The sequence below is a fragment of the Ostrinia nubilalis genome, chromosome 1, assembly GCF_963855985.1.
Source record: "Ostrinia nubilalis chromosome 1, ilOstNubi1.1, whole genome shotgun sequence".
Taxonomy (NCBI): domain Eukaryota; kingdom Metazoa; phylum Arthropoda; class Insecta; order Lepidoptera; family Crambidae; genus Ostrinia; species Ostrinia nubilalis.
The window spans coordinates 4575016-4598898 of NC_087088.1; the positions used below are offsets into that span (position 1 = coordinate 4575016).

Consider the following 23883-nt stretch of genomic DNA (forward strand, 5'->3'; position numbering starts at 1 on the left):
AAATATCACGCCTGTTCATAGAGTCAAATTCTGGCTGGCTAGAAGCATAGCGTCCGAAACTTGAGCACATAAATAAGTAACTCATATAAAAAATGTCGCGCTGAGACCCGTGTTTCTCTATTTTAGAAGCCTCAAGTTTGGTTTGAGTCTACTCTACCCAAAAGAGTTACAAATTAGAATAGAATCTTTAGTTAGAAATATTAATTTACTATTTGACACGACAGTATTGCGAAATCCTCATAGAATTCCATGATGATCCCAAAGAATGCTGTATGTTTCTCATCGTTCTAATTCTTCCGAGACACAAGTCTTAAATTTCTCTCTTACCCAAGGTGACATCACCGAATATTTGGTAAAATAAATAATCAGATTTTCCGCTTTCGTGTTTCGTGCTTAGCAATTCATTTTAATAGCGATTCATTTTTGATAAAACATATTATTTTAATAGAAAATATACACAAATGTGTATGCTGATTCGAATTAAACTTGGTCTATTACTAGTTAGAGAGATTAGTCTGCCCATATCTAGTAACTAACTCACTTCGATAAATAGTGTTAGAGGAAAGTAAAGTAATTAATACATTCCTAAGTGTAAATACGTACCATTTGACTCTTAGTGCGAAGGTCTTCGTCATTAAAACAGAGTTGTAAACAAAACCGGGCCCCGGGGACGACAGCTGCCCCCAAGCCTCAGTCCTCAACCATTAAACGCCCACGTTGGATTCAATAACAACATTTCCACCCCACTCGAAAAACATCCCTACCATCCAAAAAATTGAGTCCACTTTCAGAACATATCCTCCTGAAATCTATTTGATATTCCACAAGAACCGAATTACAACTTTAAATTAAAGTTTCACGGTCGGTTTTGCCATGATTGTGGAAGGAGTTGGAGGAAATTGTATCTGTGATGTAAATGATAGAAAATGATTAGGATGGAGAGACTACTTGTTGATTGCGTTTTGTATTTTTCTCACAATAAATGGAATTTAGATAACGTTTCTTTTGGAATATTTATAATAATATAATTATTGTGTGAACTAAGGTTGAAATTTCTCCTTCGCTTCTTTTTCCACTCAGAACTTTTCAATTTAAATATTTTCTGCTGTTTTATTTTCTTACCATCGAAACATAACCAAGTTTTAAATTGTTAATACATTATAAGCAAATTGTGAAACTGTAATTGATTACAGAATATTGTTGTTTAGGTAAAAAAAGGTAATACACTGGTCATCACAAAAATCGACCCTCCCGCGACAAGCACTTTCAAACGTATGCATCCCCACTTCCCACCAATATTGGCACCATTTAAAAGCCTAGTTCTAAACTTCATTTCATTAAAGGAAAGGTTTTTGCCCCAAAAATGTGTCCGTAGAAGAATCCAGAGTCACTTCTTCAAAAAATAGGTAGTTACGCTTGAGCCAACTTTTATGGCTATAAAACTGTTAAGTTGGGATTAAACGCTATCCATCTGTTAAAGAGGACACGTGAGATCATTATTTGGTTTTATAACCATAAAAATTGGTCTAATTGATCCCAGAGGTGAGGCCAAAGTGAGGTCTTTTTTTCAAGTCACATTTATTGTGTATCGCGTTTATGTTAATCGTTTATTAACAAATTAAATATGTTTTTCTTTAAAGATATTTATTGGGCTTTCAAATAACACCAATATTGTTGGGGCACCATGATTGTGTCAGTAGAAATGAGTTTTCCTGTAAAACGTAGGTGAGCCGATTTTTGTGATGACCAGTATATAAAAGGAACGCTGTTTCCGGAAAAAATCTCACCTACAATTCGTAATAGGTAGTGAGACAAGTTTTTCCGAAATCATCTTCACTTGGTATGAGAATTTTCTGATTCTGAGAAGAAGCATAATTAAAAGGATAGTGGATCTGAATTTTATTAACTGTATAAGAATCTCAATTTTACTTTCAAAGAAGAAGCCTTTTTCGGCTCTGAGCAATAATTTACCAAAAAATCAAAGATTTTCTTGGAATCCGAAAATGAGTATCACTTTCATTTGCGATGTATAGATTTTCCTTATATTTCTTGTATAAAATTACACAATTTATTGGTTTGGATGTGAAATTAATTTGTGCCTAACATGTATCTCAAAGTTAATCCAAAACTTAATGGGTGATCATAATATAAGATAGAATAATAATTATTATTATAGCAGTTTTAAAAATTTTAAATTTAAAATTATTAATCATAATGAAATATCAAAATAAATTTAATTTAATTCGTTTGACGAAACGCAAATTGTAGTCGAAAGTTTAAAAAAAAAAGTTCTCTTATATACGAGCACGTATTATTTTCTACGAGTCACTCGTGAATTTTTATGAAATATTTTATTACTATAGCTCTGATTCTGCGACTGTCCTTATTACGATGTGTGTTAACCTTTTTTGGCAAATGCCCAACACATTATGACGTGTAGTATAAAATTTCCGGAAAACATTTTCCTTTCAGACATGTGTCTGACTTTGATTTACAAACAAGCCCGGCTGGCTTAATTGAACATTATGCGGTGGATGATGAACTCGTTATTTTTCAGTTCCTTGATTTTGGTTTGGCCGCCCGGCAAGCATACGCCCTAGAGCTGAAGAAAGCTCTGTAGGGCGGGCGACTTCCTCGACGCCAGCGCCTCTGACGGCGCGACGAGCGCACTACGCGCCGCGCGCTGATTGGTCGCGCCGGGTGACGTCACGCTGCATCCGACCAATGGGGGGGAGCGCGATCGCGCCCGGCCGCAGTCCTAGTCGCCGCGCCTTCGTATGAGCCGTGTGTCGCTGCCGGTCTCCCCCCGCGCCCCGCGCCAGCTGAATCGCCCGCATTCTAGTTGTGGGTGTCGCTCTGTGCAGTCATCGCGTGTGCCGCCGAACTCAGTGCGCCGTTTGTGAGTGCTTTAGTTCCCGCTCGAGTGTCAGTGTGACGGAGAACCCGATACCCCGCCGCGGAGGATGTTAACAGCGCACGGTGAGTGATCATATCGAGTCGTCGGACGCTTATCTCGTGACGGCGCCACGTGAACGCGCTCTATTTATAAAATGTAAACATGCCGCTAATTTGATTGTAGACGTATTGCTTGTTAAAAGCGAGAGTACGCGTCCGGCCCGCGCTGTAGTCGCAATCGCAAATTAACAATAAGGACGCGGACGGCGCGCGGCGAGATTGCCGAGTTCCTGTAAGATTACGGACGTTGCTAGTGTCGCGGAGGTGACGATGTCGATGATTCTGGGCTCGGAGCTGACATTTGGGCAATGGATATCCAGCGGATAACCTTGGATTGGTTCAGGGCTGCCGATAGCGCGATAACGTGACCTTGAAGCGGAGACTCGCGAATGCCGGCCGGTGCTGGAGCGCGCGAGCTCACGGAAAATGTCCAGACAAACAACGATAATGGTGTCGCAAATAAATTGATAATGCAGCTAATGTGAGACACTAGATCGAGGGACTGGAAAATTTATTGCGCTCCGATACGCCTTATAAATATTTTATAAACCGTTCGAATTGGAATCTTACAAGACAATAGATCGTGAAGTCCGACTTATTCACTTAAGAAAGGAGATCAGCCTAGCACTTTTGGATGCGTTTCAATTAGCGAGACTGACTGTGTAATTGACTAATGAAACGATTCAATGAGTAATTCAAATGAACATAAACAGTAACGCTGGCAAATATTGAGGCGACAAATATGAGGAAACAACAATTTACAGGAATGATTAATGACGAAGCATGATCCACTGGTCTAAAAATTCCGAAGAGGTACACTTGTTGAATTCCTGAGATGCAATTTCTACACGACCATTTTCCAGATCATTGCAGCCTTTGATTTTTTATGGCAGACGTTTCAAGTCTGTCCGGTTGAGATACCTCGATACGGTCAGGTTCGAAGCGTTGGTCCCACGCCTCGTTCCACATACTCAGTTCTTGCTTGCAATCGGAACGGTCAGTGGGGCTGACACCGATATGCAATTTATTACAAACGAGTTCAAGAACCAAAGTTGCAAGTGGACTGATCATTATATCACTGATCGCACATTATTTCTTTTGGACTCGTTTCAATGTTTCTAATGTTCTGCTAGCAAAACCTTTACAACCGTTGCCTCCAAACTCAAGGTTGCATGTTTCCACAAAAACTAGTGTACGAGCGCAAAAACAAAATTAAAAAAATAATAAAATTTGGGATTCTCATTCGCACTTACGCACAGTTGAATGTTGAAAGAGCGGTCGCCATAATATGTATTCGCTCGCTCGCTCTTTCTCATGCTCATGTTTATTGTGCGTGCGAGTGGGACGAAGATAATTCGCAGCGAACTGAGCGAACCGGCCATGCGAGATGCTCAGTCGTATCATAAATATTAATCAGGCGCTGGTGTCAACAGCCACCGCGTAACGTGACACCGCCGCGATTCGCTGCTAGCCTGGTACTCGGAGTGGTAGCCAGACGAAGCTACATTGCAGACAAACATGACACTGAACTTTAGTTTTGCAATATTTACGCAAATCATTGCAATGCCAATTTGTATGATGAATGAATTTTCATAAACATGCAAATTGTACCAAAACGTTAACGTTACGATGGAAAATTTTACCAGTCTAGCTACATTCTTGTTTAAATACAAGAGATATGAACAAGATAATTATAATGAAACCTTAATTAAATTTCTCTTAAACTGCTCTCGCTGTTATAACAGGCTCTTATGATGATAATGTTATCGTTTGCACATCCGTTTATGCTTACGCATTCAGCCATGACCTGCCCTACAACTCTCCGTCTGTGATTGGAAAATGCACCACAGCTTTATTGTAATTTGCTCCATTCCACCTCACTTAAGCCTCTCAATATGAAACATGATTCAACATTAAAAGGCGCCTTTTCTTATTTTACCATAACTATATCTTTATTACTATTTTATTTTACAGCTGGAGATAAACATAATATTGCAACAGATATCAAAATACAAACAAACGCTGATGAGTTTATTAACGATGTTGTTGGATAATTATAAGCTGGTCTAACTATTCTATTAATAGTATAATTAAAATAGTTGTTACAAATTAAAAATAAATGAATCTCGATTGTTGTAATTATGTTTGTTTAACAAGACATTTGGATAATGGAAACAACGTTGAAGAATTAAACACGTAATATTTTTTTAAAATTCTGTTACATTCGGGTCGGAAGTCATCGTTGTTAATGCTTCGCAAAATCGACCTTCGTATTGTGCAAATATACAAAACAAGTTCCATTTACGGTGCAAAACTGAATATATTGAAGAAGTTTGATAAAAATTATGAACCTATAGCAAAATTAAAGCTCGGGAGGATTTGAATGTTTGTCTAGATTCGCTTTCTTCTCAGTCTAGACTTTAGCAGTGGAAGATTTTCACCAAACCATGTTTGGGAAGCTTAAATTTATTAACAATTCCAACATGGTAATGCTCGCAGCATTATGGCTGTAGACGTTCGACAGTATTTATGTAATGACTTCACATTAAAAGATAACCAGCGCGTTGAACATCGTCTCGGGAATGATATAAGTGCAAATGTACTTAAAACGTAATTAAAAACAAGTTACCATTGCGATGGTGCGGGTTAGGGATAATAAAGGTTTAATTACACGAGTTCTGGGCGAATAGAGTGGTATGGAGAAATTATTCAAAATTGAAGCGAGCTCGGAATTTTTACGTGAAAATTACGCACCTGAACTTGAAATGGAAAATGCTGGAACAATGAATACCTTTAAACAAATTAACCGTGCTTTAAATGTTAGGTACTCTCCGAAGCTGAATAACCGGAATGGTCGTTAATAATTCAAAAGGAAAACGAAAGTATAAAAACTGACATCGCAAGCCCACTAGAACTGGAACTAAAAGTAAAGGACCTCAAAAAGTTGGACGAGTTTTTTGTATAAGAATTGCGAAAAGAAAACGTTGAATTCAATTTAATAAACAGTCAACAAGTGATGATGCGCAATGCCACAGACTAAGATGAAGATGAGCCAAAGCCGGTCGCTTTTTGCCCGCGGCCGATGCGTGTGAGCCATCTGCGCGGTTTTTGCACTCGTATGGATATTTTTTGTTGATGTGTGTGTGCGCGGCTCCGAGATATGCGTGCGCGACTGTGTTCTTCATTAATATTGTAAGGTTTACTGCCGACCTCTGCTACTAAGTCAACATTCGTTATGTGGATCGAAGATTTGACGCAGTTGATGCCCGTTTTCTTTGTTGTTTTATATTATTTTTGCTTTATAACTCTTTTGGGATGCATTTCAGGTTTGAAATTGATGAATACATTAAAATTTAACAGAGTAGTGTTTTTGTGGTTGATATGCAAATTGGAACATTCTTGACCTAACTTACTTCGATACTTTTATCTAGTTGTCAACTTATGGGTATTTTATAAAACATCGATAAGACAAACTAATAAGCAAATAGAGCAATAGATAGAGAGTTCTTATAAAATTAATTCTTTGATATCCAGAGCGATAAGTAATATCACAATGTTTATCGCTTAGATCAATGAAACAAACATTACTAGCAATAATATGTGACCAACCACCAATGTGTTAGGACAAGCGTGTTTGTAGTCACTACTGTAAGGAAGCGATTATGAGGTGATGGAGGTAAATTTCAGACCTTATGTCAAGGATGACAAAGATCAAATTCGCGTGGCAAATTCTATAAATTTACGACGTTCTGTCGTCGAGATGTTAGTAATAAGAGTCACGAGTTGTTACGTAATTTGAACAATCTCGCCGACTTCACAGTTCACGTACTGTACAATGTATTTAGTTGTATTTTTATTGACACTTTTTCGGAGTGATGTATAGTTTTTTAGGATAATCGATTTAGCAATTATTTAATTTCAATTCAATTGAAATCCAGTTATTGATATCAATAAATTGGAAGTCGTGCCTTAGAAAATATTAGTTCTTGTTCTCTTGTTTATATTACATCCATTTTTATTTGTGTCACAGTTATCACTTTTGATAGCAATAAAATTTTATCTATTATAACTTCAGAATATACCGATGTGTCTAGTGTAAGTGCCGTCTTCCGAACACTATGTATATTGCTGCATATTTAACGCAACTCCGGAGAAATGTGTCCGAAGCGTGCAACTTGCAGACTTGCAAATCCACGACATGGAATTCGAACGGAATTCCAATCTTACGAATCGCATATGAATTCCTGACAAATATTATTTGTAAAGAGAGCATTCCACGACGAGAGCTTTTACCTCTTCGAATTTAATAAACGATCAATTTTACTGCTGTAAAACTTGAGAATTGTCGTAAATGCAAAATTATCCTTGACAAAAGATTTCTTCAAAACATTCTTTCAGCAAGAAGATTTTCAACGGAATTCAGTACAAAGTTCATATTTCAATTAGGTTGAACCCGAGAAGATGCTGAAAGTGTACACGCCCCTAGAGCCTGTAATGTTCGTAATAGCGCCATCAAAATCCTGGATTAGGGGATGTTAAGGTACTAGTTTGGTAGTTTGGGATTTTCCTCTTGAATTGTGCGGTTTGTCGGCAAAATGTTGGAACATTTTAGGTAACACTTTTAGAATGTACGTTACATTTCTTTTGGTACTCGTATTTTTTTTTCATTGAGGATGACGTGTACTGTTATACGAGTACAAAGAAGTGACTCTATGGATGGTTGATACATTAACTAGGATGATTTCTGTCTTTTAGGTTATCAATTCTCAATTTATGATTTCATTCTTTGTTGACTATGAATATAATAATGAATATATAAAATAGGAAAAAAAATCCGTCGCAGCTGCCTACAGTTCGGAGGTTGCTTCAAAAAAGTTATTTTCCTTTGCCAGCATGCAGATTGTCAAAACCTAAGTGAATATTGACACCGGGTCGTGATAGATCACTGTGGAAACAAAAATCTTCCTCGGCGAAGTCCCACTGCTCGCTAGTGATGGATGGGCTCTTATCAGGACTGATAACCTTCGCCCCCCACCTCACCCTCCCGACATAGTAGAAGTTCGTTCAATAGGCTCATCTTAGGTTCTTTTTCCTACTTTCTTTGGTCTTTGTCATTTAATTTTTTTTCTTTTTACAATAATTTCAAATTCGGAACAAAAAATGTTTTTTTCTTTTTAAAATTTTTCAATCATCAGCAATCAGCCCCTTTGGGAATTTATAGTGCAAGCGGTAAGCTTGCTTTATCGTTGTGTAGAGATACCGAGTCAGTATTTTCTCTTAATACACGGCTATTAAAATTACTAACTACTATAGTACAGAACGAAAGTACAGCTACTTTATTATCATCTATTAGGATGTAGTCTTCAGTGGCTGAGACATTTTACGAAAATGCGTCTATAATATTACTTCAATGTCTATTTTGGCCGAGAATTTGGCTATTCTTGTCCTTGTTCTATAAGATCCTCAGACATGAATTTTCAGATCTCACCGCTGCTACATAAACAACAACAAAACAAAAAAATACATACATAAATCTACAAAATACTCGGCCACAATCACAAACAAGTGCGTAGACTCTCACAGCTCGTCAAGTTTTATACTGCAGGATCTTATTTTGTTGTATTAGGTGTCATTTTTCAACGAAACTGTACAGTCTGATGTGCTTTACCTACATTAGACCGCGTTCTAGATTGGCCATATAGGAAACGTATGTAAAAACGCACGGCGCAACTGGCCAAACCGGCGGGCGAGGTTATCGCAGCGATTAACCTTAGCGAGTTTACTTGGATACCATGCTTTGGTCCGTGCAAAGGAGCATGGAAAATTTTGGAACTGTTTATGAGAATATTATTATAATTAAGGTGACATTAGCCCAACGTTGTCAGTATTGGATTGCAGATTTGAGGGTCAGTAGTTATGACTCAGTTGTCGCCTGAACTGTTGTGGTGAAAACACTTTTGACACATAATTTGCTCCTGAAAATACCTTCAAACTCCATCGGGACATAGAAAAAAAAGATATTTAATTTCATCTGCTCCGAAAATCTTTGCGATCTTTTTGCAGATTCAAAATATGCGCAGGAAAAAGTTGATTAAGTCCGTCTCTAACACCAAACAGATCGGTCACTCCAACAATCATCTCTGAATTAACTGATCGATATTTAATCAACTGTAAAAAGGACTTTCGAATGGCCTCGCAACGACCTTATCACAACATGATTATTTCACGAAATGAGTGAGTGAGTGGACATTCACAAACCGACGAGCAATAAGATGTTTGGCCAATTAACAAGTTCAATTTCCAATTAGGAAATCATTATACTTAGTTAAGTACCTATAAAAACATCAATTGATGACAATATTATCTCTACTGATTATTTTTTACACAGTCATTTGTTTTTTTCGTTGACGTCTTAGTTCTCATTATATCTTAAAATATCATTATTTAATTGAAAGATAAAAATATAAATATACAAACAGTTTTTGCACATCTCCTTTTTTTAATATGTATGCTATGCTATTTTTATTATTAAGCTTGTCACATATGCGTTTCCGTTCCAATTTCATATAAACTGATAAAAAAATTACAAAATTCTTGTATGATGTTGTCTTATACAATATAGCACTTAATAAGAATGTACTTTTCATGACTCTGGCCCATTTCCACTTGACCTCCCTTATCACTTGCTATCATCGCCCTTGGATAGCTTTCTGGTACTAGGGTATGCAATCTTGTAAAATAAATGTAAAGTATGCATTTCATTTTCTGTAGAAAAAATAATGTCATCAATATAATGCATCTGTTTAAATATGAACTATGTAAACCGGTTTTTTCTCTATTTGTTGGTGTATGAAAACTTCTAAACAAAGAGCGTTTATGCTTTAGCAGAAATTATAGCGTTTTACCAAATTCTTCACTCCATTGTTTAGTTATACAAATTGCTACGCCACTTGCTAAAATTAGAGGCAAAATAGAGCCTTAATAACAATTGTTTGGGTTAGAGAAAAAGAGGTGTGTACGATCTTAACTAACATAATAGACAAATATTTTTAGTGTCTAGCTAGAGGCAGGTTAGTAATATCTTTTTGTGCCATAAATGTCCTAATTTTGTCAGTCAGAGTAATAAAAGTGCAAATTCCAAAACACTGGGCCCAGAAACGCATATTTTGATTGCACGAGACCTGTGCTTGTTTCTTTGCCATTGACAGCGTTCCGCGGATGACGTAATGCGATAGCGAAACAGTCAATATTTGATATGCCGCCATTAGCCGCGACACACGATAACACCCAAGTTCACTAATGAATACGGGCCACAAAGATACTGTTTGAGCAAATACCTACACAGGCAAACAGTAGATCACGCTTACACGCGCGCGAGAACTGCAATTCGCACTGTGATGCAATTAAACAAAAATTTTATAGCAAACAATCATGTTGCTGACTGAAAAATTTACATAGTATTTAAGATAAACAAACGTAATAAGGAAACTGCTTTTTAAAATTTTCCTTCACTTTCAGTTTATACAATCTTATCGTGCAAATTTAAATGCAATGATTAGTTTAACTAATTATTTTATATGACATTGATGTACGTATCAATTACTTACGCTGCGAACTAACTTATCTGAAATAAGGTAATTAATGTAATAAGATTACTATAAGGAATAGCAAAATTATACATTTTATTGTTCTTGTATACAGGTGTCCATGAAACTGTGACAGGTTTGCGTCATCAACAACCTTTTCTTTGGATTTCATTGAATGCCTCTGTAATAAACATAAAACGTATTTTATTATAACAGAACATTGAAATATGGTTTACATGAAGCGTTATCTTGTTGAAGCGTAAAAGAAACACCTATACATCTGAGAGAGAAGTCGATAATACATTGTTTATTTACCCCATCGCTTCGGGATGCAGAAAACACCTAAGGTCGCGAGCAAATATTTGCAACTAATGATAAGGTGACCCTGCATTGTATTCATTACCTTGTTATGAAATGCGTATCTTCTATTAATGATACAAAACAACAACTCTATCACAATGCTCATTTCTCGTACGGAAGTATGATTATTTTCAATAGCGCGAGTGGTTATTTATAATGAAGACTTATTGCATAAACTCGACGTCTTGAAAGTACGTAGGCAGATTGAAAAAAGTAAGAACGGTGGAAAAGATCCGTCTAATAAAGGGAAGCCCTACTTTAGAGATGGGAAATTATAAAAAATATACGATGAAAATCAGGTTCGTACATCAATTTCCCCGAATCGTTTTCGCGTTATCATAAACACCCACGTTCTGAAAACGATAATTAAATTGCACCTTAGTCGCAATAATGAGACAAATCTCACATAATTAAAACTCGTGTCTGGTTTCCGTGAAATCAAAATCCTTGTGGGCGGGGGTCGAGATGAATGAAACGAGTCGGGCGTTTTCGGGGGCCATCGGGGGCCCTCGCCCCAAGGTCAGGGGGTGGCCCGACCCCGTTCTAGGGATCGATGGGAGCCCTAGTAACACCCGCAATTTCGGCTGTACAGCTGTGTTCATGCGGTTTCAATGTCAAGCGGTTCATGTCCGATAGGGAGCAGTACGTTTCCTTCCGTAATTCTACGTATCCGTATTTTCCGGCTGGTTTTTACTTCACATGAAAATATATTAATAAAGATCTTCTTCTAACAGTACCAAGTAAATGTAATCTCTAGTTCCAAGGCAGTATTGTGGTATTGTTTCATATTTTAATTAATAATTTAAAACTGACTTTTTGGTAACCGAACAGGAGATGATAAATCACAATCAGTAACATACATAATAACGCTGCATAAGTATTATGACATCACGCAAAATTCTGACCTTTGGGCTTTGAGCTTGTTTGTTAATTAGCGCAAAATATTCAAACCGCTAACCTCCAGATTACATCAAAATTAAATGCACCGTTATTTTTTCGATACCGATACCGTTCTTGCAATTGTTTTTATCGATACCGTTTTTCAATTGCGTTTGTATACCAAGCTTCGACCGCGCAGCGCATGATTACGTGTTTCGTGACTCTAAATGGTTAATGTGATGCCTAAACCACAGTCGGACCGACTAACAATATTGAGGATTGTTCCCAGCACTTTAATGGGAAGGATCGCTCGGACGCGACCAGTAAGAGCTTTTTGGTTACAATTATTTATTGTAGAGTGAGTATTTAGTCTAGTAAATATTTGGTAGCGATTCATGTTTTATTTTGGGATAATTTGTTTGCGGAGCGCGAACAGTTTCTGAATGAGAAAGTTTGGAACGTAAATGAAAATTGAAACTTTAAGGACAAATCTCAAGCCTTTAAATGTCATATTTACAAACTAAATTAATTATAATAAAGAGAATAATTACTTTGAAAACAAAATACAATTTTAAACTAATGAATAATTCCTACAAGTAACTACGGCAAATTAACTCCATTTCCAAAGGTAAATAAGCCGAAGGTAAATAAGCCATCACGTGTAGAATCCCATATCATTTTCCACTTAAACTGCTTCCAGTTGAAAACTATTAGAAACTAGTTTTCAAATTGAAAACCTTTGCGTTCTCCCTCGGAGGGTTGTGTTTATAGGAAATTACAAAACTATTTTATGCATTTACTCGTAAGTAAATTACCCTGATACCAATTAGTGGTGAGTGTAAAAAGTACCTATAGATTGATTACTTAGCATTAAGGTGAAGGGTTTGTTTACTCTGTATGCAAGAAAAAAAAGGTAATGAAGGATAATAAAAACCCTGACTTATCTGAGAATCTATTTTATTAGGAGAATTTGTTTTTTGATAAGATTAAAGGCATTTTTTCTTTTTTTACATAAGTACAACTTTAATTGAGTCTATCAAATATTAAGGTAAGTATTCAGGTAGGGTAAACCGGAGAGTGATTGCCCACTGGTAGTGATTGCCCGCTTTAAGAATAATATTGTCAGGTGCTGACTTTGAATCACTCTAGTTAGATTTGAATTTACTAAGTAGATGGCTCCGAGATCAATGTACAGTAGATTTAAAATTTACAATAGGAAACACTAAAATAAACAGTTATGGCGGATTTTGTCAAGACGGGTGAAAATGTTACTCAAACAGATAAAGACTTTAACAATTTCACTAAGGAATTACTTGCTTAGAGGTTAAATTTTTTTTGCAAGTTATTTAATATTCAACTAATGGTGTATAGTCATGATGAAATTATAAGTGTTTTCTCCATTATCAATGAAAATAACTGATAAAATTTGATTTCTAACGGTCATTTTAACGGTGGGTAATCACTGCACGTAAATCTGTATATTTTTAGTTATTGCCCACCATCATTTCAGTTATTGCCATATGTTAATGTATAGTTATTGCCCAGGACAATTATTATTAGAGTGTTGCCACCATGCAGTAGCAGTGTTTAAGTTGCTCATTGCTAGACTTGTTTTGCAATTTACAGGCATAAATATTGAAATGGCTATTGATGTTTCATTTTCAGTATGCCAAAGACTCCAAAAGTTCAATATAGCATAGAAAATTTGCAAAAAGCGATCGAAGCTGTACAAGATGGTATCCAACAATTTATCTACAGGATAAATTGCTGAAAAATATGGTTTGGCTTGAAAAAATTGATAAAAATTCAAACGCAAATACAAAAAATGAAAATCCTACGTTAAATCTACTAGTGAAAATGTTAATTGTAAGGAAATAGATACAACTTTAGGGAAGAATAACCAACAGCTAATTGAACATTCTGAGCAACCACTTGAACTGATATCAAAGAAGATAAAAAAATAAATACATATAAAATTCAAATTTTTGTGTCATCTATGTTTTGAAATAGATGATTCTGTCTCTACCGATTCTGACTCATCAACATCAGCTCAAGAAATATTTGATAATATAGTTAATAAGGCCAAACGCAATTTATTTTGTAATTTTGAAGTCTGTACTACTAGAATTTAAGTTTAATGTTTTGTTTTGTTTATTTAAAGCCAATTTTGTCATTTTAAAATTGATTATTTTGTTTTAAGATACTGGGCAATTACTGTGCTTTGATGTGGGCAATTAGTGTAAGTAATGGGCAATGACTGTACTTTTTGGAGGATTTTAAATTTATTTCAATATTATCTAAGTTACGGAAGTTTTAACTAAAAACTGTTAATATTCTGTTTAACAGTTTATTGAGTTATAAGAAAAAAGTCATAAATGGTCGATAATTAAAATACTTTCTTAAATTTTTCATCTCAATGTGTTTGAAATCTTTAAGTGGGCAATAGCTATACGGTTTACCCTATCTTATTTCAAATTTTTTTTTGTTTTCGTACTATTAATCATTGCAATCCCGAGCTGAAAAGTGAATTAATTTTAGAGGTATTTTTATTTACTTATTTTGTTTTATTTAGTCGAATAAATAACAATTACATCGTGTTACGAAGTCAAGCATACAAAATACTTTTCTTTGAACATTTTACATTCAAGTCCAGTGTCATGTGGCAAATATTGCGTTACGTAACGTTATCTCTTATCAGCGAGGCCAATCGTTATCAGTACCGCGCGATTATCGGATATCCACCTCATTTCGTTTTCGGCGGTTTTTTCTGGATGTTTTCGCTTTTTATTTATTTACAAATGCTTATGTAAAAAAAGTTTCTTTTTCCTGGAATTCCTGGAATAGAATACCTCTAATACGATTAAAGATTTTAATTTAATTACTAAAAAAAACATCATTACACTGTTTTTACTACCTTCTGAAGTATTTATTATGTACATACGAGTACTTCTGTAAAACTTGATTTATTTTTAAGTAAAGATAACTAATTAATTCCATCTTTATTTAACAAAATTCAGCCTTTATTTTCAAACGGTGACAACAAGTCATTTGTCCAATACAATACAAAAAAAAAAATACAAACACTGACACTGCATTCGATTTGCGCCTAATAGGCAGTCGCCAGAACAAGCATACAATTTTCAGAAGGTAATTTCAGGCCTTGCTAAGTACAGTTTATGAATGTCGCAGCTTATTGTCTTATAAAATGAAGTTATCGTAGAATAACAGCCTATTTAATTTGTAATTCTTCACTTTGATCAACTAAGTGGTATTGACGCAGAAGTTGACAGTACGGGCTGATCCAAACTGATTAAATATTTACACTTTAATTTACAACTGTATTTTAATTTGAGTATGTGGTTTGTTATATCATAGTGTAAACAAGTGATTGTGTTGCGATATAGGAAAACTGGTTGTTTCCTAGTGCGGACGGTACATCAATATTGGTATCTTTTGTGAAAAAGATCAGTTTTAAACCGGTCCAGTTTCAAGTGTGAAAAGTTTCAGGCTTGAATCAACTTGATGTCATGCTTCACAGAATCTTCAATTAATATTGTCAGATGTCATTTAAAGTGTAACAAAGAACTTCAGCTCTTAGTAGAGCCCACACAATATCAAGAGGGTCAATAAGATACCTTCATCATCACCAGGTCATTAAGTCTCCACTGCAGGATCACGACCCTCTCTCACGCCCGTATTCACAAACGATGCTTGCTTAAGTGAAGTGCTTGGTTAGTGTATCACCCTGTGCGTTCACGCGCACTGTGAGACACAGATCATAGTAATGATTGTGAATAGGTACAGGCGTCAATTTACTTGAGGCAACTGGAGGATTTGGGCTACACTCCTCACGCTACTCTACTGTACTGTACAGAACCTACCTTACTTACTAATGTTGTAGAATTTGCTAAAATATCTGGTTTCTATAAAAAGTTCTATATCATTAGAAAAAATATATAATTTACGTAAAACGAGACCAACATTCTAATCGTCAGAACGATTGTTGTTGACGTAACCAAACCTGTATCTTTTTAAAAAATGTTATGCTTTTTAAATTGTAGTAGGTATGCGGTGGGCCAAGTGGTATTCAGCAAAGCCTTGAACTCTCGATGCGAATAAAAGAGTTTTAAAATCACTAATTATTATTTTTTGAATATTAGAACGGCTTGCTGTTAATTAAGTTCTAAGTGAGCTACGCATACGTTTTTGTGTTTCTTTAACGCAACATTATTTTATTCACATGCAACACGCATTTACTTTCTATCTCCAATTACGAAATAAAACTAATAAGTTAAATTGCAATAAGTAATTCAAGAGGAATATAATAAAATTAAAACAGAGTTCCGCGAAAAAGAAAAACTAATACCTACTTTTGGAAAAATGAAATAAGTTACGATTTTTCAGTAATTAATTTGTCGACTGACTTACATAAAGAATATATATTACATATAGTTGTATGTATTTGTAGAGTCAAACCTACGGCTTTATAATTAAAAAATATTTAGAATTTTTCCTCGTATTTTTTACCAGACGGTTCTAGCATCTACTTGGTTAAACTGGTAGAGTCAGTTTTATGAGACTACACTTCTGACTAGGCTTAGCAACTAATATAAGCTTGATTAGCTACTTTAACATATTCACAAATAATTACTATGAGGTCTCACAGTGCGCGTGGACGCACAGGGTGACACACGAACCAATCACAGAGCTCTATTCAACGCGGTGCGTTCGATTTGCTGCTTCACTTAAGCAAGCATCGTTTATGAATACGGGCGTAAATGTGCCTTACAAAGCACAAAGTGTTTGTACAGGTATGATATAAATATGGGGGTAGGTCAAAATATACCTTCTTATTAGATAACTTACTTTAGTGATAGAGCACTACTACCTCTGAATTACAGGTACGAAACTCCAAGTAAAACCTCTTAAAATTTATTTTATTACTCAGTTACAGATCGTAAACGTAACAATTTTAATTGCACGCGTATTTTTTATGATTTACGATGCCTCAGACGAACGTGGTTCAAAACGGAAGTTGTAGAGCTTACGCGAGCAAAGAAGACTACATGAATTTGTATGCATAACGTGCTCCTTTTGATTTCCGGAAAATTTAAGGATATTTTCTAGGAATAAAAACTGATTAAAATATCTTAATAACATGTGTTCCTAAACGCATATTTAGATATTTTAGATTTTAATATTTAGACATTTTTTTCAAGATTTTCACCCAGCTATCTATTCTTTTTGCACATAATTTTCATTGACATTGTTTATTTTTTATTATGTAATTATTGTCGGATGCATAAAAACGAGCTTGGCATATAAAATATATCATCATAAATTACCTTTTTATATCCATTTACATTAAAAAACTAAAGCGATTGAATCAAACCAGCATTTTATTTCATGCTTGTTGTGTTTACCTTACAAAATTTTACAGTTAAATACACTAAAGCCGAGTTGCACCATCTTACTTTAACTTTAACAAACGTTAAAGTAAGTTAGTGTAACTCAGCCTAAAGCATTCTCAGTTATATTTTTCAATGTACCAATTGCTGGCAGACCAAATAAATGAAAGACAGGAGATCATATTAATATGTAGAGACGACTTACTTTCAATGTAACACAGCGTCTTTATGTAACCGGTTAGATAGTCAAACGCCATTGGCAAAACGGTAGCATTAAATAACAGAGATAGTCGAAAGTAATTATTTAGTTGTTGCCTAATTAACACACAATACACTTGTTGACGCGCCACGCCTTAGCGAGAATCGCAGGCGCACCCGATTACCTTTCATATGCTCACGCGCATGTAGCCGGTTGCACGCGCAGCTTATTTTGGAGACCTTAGTTCTTTGTGTTAAGGTTGTAAATGGTTAAATAAAGTTTGCAGTCGGAGTTTAGAGTCAGTTGATCGGGTACTTCCTACTTCAGCCGGGTTGCCGTTGCGAAATCGACTCACGCGCATTGTCTACTTCCTCAGGCTCAACCTTGACTGTGACTTCGTCCGATGCAAACGCGTTCGCATCGTCCAGACAAAAAGCAGAAAGCTTAGTGTGAGTTTACATTAAACGCCCTCACTAGTGAGCGCATTAAAAAAAATGAAAATTTTAGTTTCCGCTAGGGGCGCTGTCATTGTCATTTTTTACGCGCTCACTAGTAACGACGTTTGACGTAAACTCACACTACGCCCCCAGAAAGCCACCATTCTGCGAACATCAAATTGCAATTACCATTGTGGTCGAATCTAAATATTTCTAGTCTGGTCTTTCTTTACGATTATTCAGGAGGGCAATGCACTTAAGACATAATGAAAAGTAATTCAGTTTTCAAATGTAGCTATTTTTACTCCGTGTAAACACTTTTTGTGAAACTAATGGTTATAGGTAATAATAATATTTCGATGACTGTAAAATTATTCGTGCGGTCGACTTGAAGATATTCATTCACATTGATTCAAAGCTGAATAATATTGAATTTAAAGTCCAGGAACATTCTAGAAAGACTGTGCGGTTGTTATAAATCAACAATACATGATATGTTAATTTGGTTTCCTTCTTTCAAGGTAATAATATGCAGAAAACAGCAACAAGTACTTGGAAGATTAATTTTAAGAATGCATTAAGTCAAACTAAAATTTCACAGTTGATAACACTTTGTGGTAAAAAATGAAACAAAAATTGTATTTGAACTTGTTATTATAATTTTCCAGTTTGCAAACGTTCAACAGGTCGTCCTAAGTGTTATTAAAGGACTGAAAACGAAGCAGAAATTACAGGAGGAAATAATGAAAGCCTTTGTTATAAATAATAATTTTACGGGCAAAGAAAAGGAAGAATAAAAAAGATATTTGGTCTGCTTTAGTCCTTTAACTTTTCTTAAGAATAAACAGTTTTTTTAACTTTGCCATTAGTTGTCTTTTTATACAACTACTTAGTTATGTTGCTTTTAAAAATACAATTAAAATGGAAACAAAACCATGTGCCGACATCGTTTGACATTAAATAAATGATTTTCCTCAAAATACAGGAAGCAAAGAACCGTTTGACTTAACCACGTATTTGTTAAAGTGCCGTGTTGAATTTATATTCGATGTAAAATAAATAAAACGTTTATTTTGTTTGTTGTTAGTTAGTTATTTTATTTATGTTACGAAAATAGAATAAAATTATTAAAAAGAAGTTTTAATCGACCTATTTTTATTTAAAGAAAAGAAATAATACGGAAGGACCAAAATAGAGTCCATAAATGGTTAAAAAAAATTAAAATTTGAAAATTACATAAGTAAACTTGCTACATACAACTGCTATTGAGAACTACTTATTATGCGAAACAAGGACTTACCGTACAATGAAATAACAATACTCATACAAATTAATGTATGATATTGTATAATTAAATGGGATTTTGCTGGTTGGCAGCAGCTTCCAAGGTCACAGCAGGTTAGGTAGGCAAACTGTGGAGGATTTTGGTTTTAAATCTAGATTCAAAATTATTTACACACTTATAACAATACTGTTGTAGTTATGCCAGTACTACGAGCACAGTCCACAGTAGCTAATACGTTTTTATTCACCAGGTGAATGAAATAGACCTACACCTTCTACATACCTTAAATTTACAAAAAAAAAGCCTACTTAAAAAGCCGGTAACGGAAACTCTACCAAAAAGTAAAATGTAAAATGCTCTACCAAAAGTTTATTTACTACATTCCATTTCATAATGCACGGGTTTCATTTTAACTATACATTGTGCACATGCTGTGTTATAAAAACATGTGACAAAATAAATTAGTCAAAGTCATCGAAGAATTTTCTTCCAAGAGCGAATATTTTGCGCAAAACTGTTTTGTATAAGTAACAATGAATACCAGTAGTAAGATGGCTATCAAGCCCATGAACATAACTTCGCACAATGAATTCACTAACAAATTGTACAAGCATTTCTTGTTATGAGTAACACGAGCGGCGCCTGCGCCGGCTGCAAAGATTAACAGTTTTTATTAATTAAAAGTACTTAGCCGTCGTGTGAACAATTACACACTACTGTGCTTCTGGGTCGGCTATTTATATCTTCAATTTAAAATATTATTTTTAGCAACACTATTTTTAGATGATTCAATTAAGTATGAACAAAGTCATTAAGATTTTATAAAACCTTTGGAATGTTGTTAAGTGTTAGGTAATATTGAACAAGTGATAACAAATTCCATTATCAGTGCGTGCAGGTTAAACATTACCTAATTGATGGTAAAGTAATATTTCTATACCCAACTTTCCTGTGTTTTAATACACAATGTATTGTTTATCAAAAACTAATTATTATCCTTAAAGTTATGGAAAATACATTATTGTTGAGTCAATCTGTTTAGGTATACTCTCGAAGGGAAGTACCTGGATGCAAGCGGCGCAGGACCGGTCTTTGTGGAAATCCTTGGGGGAGGCCTTTGTCCAGCAGTGGACGTCTTTCGGCTGAAACGAACGAACGAACGAACGATACTCTCGAAACGTCCTACGTAACATGTAGCTATGACAAAACAAGTCGTAGCATAGGATGTGACGACCGTGGTAGATCAAACGCTTTATTTCACTACAGCCAAAACATTCACAACAATGACGTCGTGCCAATAATTATGACGTCAATGATACAACTACGAGTACATTTACTTGTAAGGCCTAGAACAGACGGTGAAACGCAACTGCAACGAAACTGCACTTTCTGATGATTCTGATGGATGAAACTGAAACTGAAAGTTTCAAACTGGTCGCGTCATGTGTGGTCTCTCAAAGGACGCTATGGCAGAAACTTAGATGCAACTCAAAAGTAACTAGCAGTTGCCGTTTCGTTGCAGTTGCGTTTCACCGTCTGTTCTGGGCCTTAGGCTGAAACTCCTGTTGTGTTGTCGATTTTTGGCCACTTTGGGTGTCACGAACTATTTGACGCTGACTGGTCATAAATAAATAGATGATATATGTACAGTTCACGTCACTCATGTCTCGTGTCACGTGGCACGTGTATATGTAAAGACCGAAACCCCGTCATAAACATGAACATTTTAGTATTATACAGCGATTCATATTTATTAGATTCAAAGATATACTTAATATTCTTGTTTGGAAGACAGCGATAGCCGGCGCGATCTGTCTCTGAGTTATAATTTGTAAAAGGCTCTACTTCATTTTCTACATAAATAATTCTGAAACTATTCGTCTTAGGGTATTTTTCGTAATATTTGTGAGTAGTCTAAGCTGTAAGCTGGAATCTCTTCTCAAGTTGAGATCGAGTTTTGAGATCCGTTTCAGAATACGAATCATGAACTCATGTCCACTTTCTGCTGACATGGGGTCAATCGTCCTCCTGATTGATTAATCATCAATTGTGAACATGATGCTATACAAAATATGCCAATATATTTCAGAAGATACAGCTTACATTACAATGACCCCTAGGCACAGTAAACTGCACATCAGCCTTTACATTTTCGTAGCAAAATAGCTCCTGTTACAAAAGCTACAAGTTCCATTAACGTTGCCAAACTATTGTAACGGCCATTAGGTAATTTAGGTAGCGGTACAGGTGGTTTCAAACAGATGCCTAGGCTGACGAAATGAGTTAGTCTTATCTAGTTTAAAACCATACCATACCATACCAATTTTTGGCGAAGTTCACTTTGACGTATATTGTAAGTCCAAAGTAGAGATGTGCTGTTTACACTCACAAGATTATTATCTAGCTCTTCAATATACCCAATAGTGATTTCCAATCTTCCCATACAGTGGAAACTTTCTTAGCTAATAATTCTACCGGAAGTTCCCCGGCTAAGAGCAGACTGAAGCTTAATTTTTAAATTGTTTGATACGCACGCCATTTTTCATTTATAAAAGTATTGAAGGAAAGGAATTTCCTTTAAAAGTGGCTTCTTATTTCAGTCAAAGTCGTATCAATTACATCAAAAAAGATTACTGAAGATGGGAATTCAATTCCTTAGTGATCTTTGAAACAAAAAGACAATTAATTTTTTGGGCATTGTTAATACTTCAATTTATTTAGTATCATTCTGACGTAATAATTTTATTAGACTTTAAACTAAGGCAATTATTTTAACAGATACTGAAACTGTAGTAGGTAATAATAATATCAGTTACAAACAAAAAGTAGACTTTCATAATTTATAGCCTTCGCAAAATATTGTTTACTCATAAAACTTGTGATAATTTTATCTGATATCTTGTCAAGCTCAAATGTTCAGTCTTTATCATCAGCAACAGTCTGGTGTTGATATGATTGTTTTATAAACCAACTAGCGGCCGCCCGCGACTTCGTACGCGTGGATCCCGTTTTACCCCCTTGGGGTGGAGTTTCGTAAAATCCGTTCTTAGTAGTAGTAGTAATCCGTAATTTGAGACTCCTAGTACTTGTAGTTTCTGAGATTTCGTGATGAGTGAGTCAGTCAATCAGTGACCTTTCGATAATTCATTTCCATTCTGCTATTTAGAAGAGGACAAAACAAATAAGTAAGACTAACTTACGAAACTGCTGTCCAATATGTTCAGTGTTGTGGGGGACATTTATTAACACTGTCGTATGTCTTAAGTATTATGGAATTAGGTACAGTAGTTCAAATAGTTTGGTTAGCCAAAGTAGTCAAAAAGTTCGCAACAGGTCTTTGCTTCAGTAGCAATAAGGTTGTGTTGTGAACTTTTTGGTGAACTTTGGTGTCATGAAATATTTGACGCTGACTGTACTTTATACAGGGTGGAATTTTGTAATGCCACCTGGAGGGAAAGTACTCTTAATATTGTAGATAGAAAAAAATCTCAAAAAAAACATTCCTTTATTTTTGAAAAGAAATAGAACTGCATTCAAAGATTTCCAAAAAAATATTTGCTACACCCGGGAATCGAACCAACTAAAATCTGTTAAAAATTACACCCTGTATTTTTATTGCATCGATCGTTAGGGTCAAGTTTAAGGATGAAATCTCTCTAACAAACTTAATAAATTAAATGAAAGGAAATCCATAAAATCTTAAATTATTTTAATTATGTACAGAAAATTGCATGGTATGGTAGGTAGTGAATTTTCGAAAATTGTTCGAAAATCTATGAATGCAATTCTCTTTCTTTTCAAAAATAAAGGAATGTTTTCTTTCAGTAAAAATTTCTATCTGAAGTATTAAGAGTACTTTCCCTCCAGGTGGCATTACAAAATTCCACCCTGTATAACCTTGGGAGTACTGACATAGTTCTATCTCTGTTTTAGCATATCTTTATCATAATCTTATTTACTTATTTATCATCATATCTTTACAAGCCAGCCAAACTCCTAGGGGTGCTACACATAAAAGTGGGCCGCTCTTTCGTTTTGGCAGTATTTTTCTAATGGCCTTATCCCGAACATTCATCCAAATTACCCATACATTATTACCCATTAAGGAAAGTTGTAGCTTCCCCAAAATTTTACACACAAGCTAAGTGTTTATTGTATTGAGGGCTGTGTTTTCTCCAAAGTTTGCGAGTTGGTCTTTATATCGATGATTCGGTATCTTATACCCAGCTTAATATATTAAGTTTTATAGGGAGGGGCTGTATTTTCACCAAAGTTTGTGGGTTGGCCAGTTATCGATAGCTCGATGTCTCGAGGCATAAACCTTCGCAGTCGCGCTTCAGTTTACGGAAACATAACATTTTTTAGCTACTAGCACCTTCACGGTCAATGTCGACAGGCCGACCTTGCCTACTCAGGCGGCTCAGACCGAATGCCGGTTACGTAACTCGATTAGTTTGCTAATGTATCACAACGTGAATTCAAATCGATTATAATCGTGATGCGATGACGAGTTGACTGCCGCAAACAGCTTGTTTTGATTTGCTAATGTACGATTTTTCACAAAATGCTGGCAGTGAATTGAATTTGTACGAATGGCAACCTTCGATTCTTTAAGTTTATACCGGGTATAGTCGAATTCGTACTCCAGTGGTTAAAAGACTCACGCCCGTATTCACAAACACTACTATGAGGTCTCACAGTGCGCGTGGACCCACAGAGTGACACACGAACCAATCACAGAGCTCTTTTCAATGTGTTAGTTCTTTTCTATACT

General features: G+C 35.5%; 1 protein-coding gene across 6 annotated transcripts in view; it reads left to right on the plus strand.

Annotated features, from left to right (window-relative positions):
* The first annotated feature begins 2766 nt into the window (after positions 1-2766).
* LOC135086014 (myocyte-specific enhancer factor 2) overlaps positions 2767-23883 on the plus strand; it is a 69385-nt gene continuing 48268 nt past the window's right edge. For all 6 annotated transcript variants that reach the window (XM_063980820.1, XM_063980968.1, XM_063980888.1 and 3 more), the window contains exon 1: positions 2767-2979. The gene's annotated coding sequence lies outside the window, so the exon portion shown is untranslated. The remainder of the gene's footprint in view (positions 2980-23883) is intronic.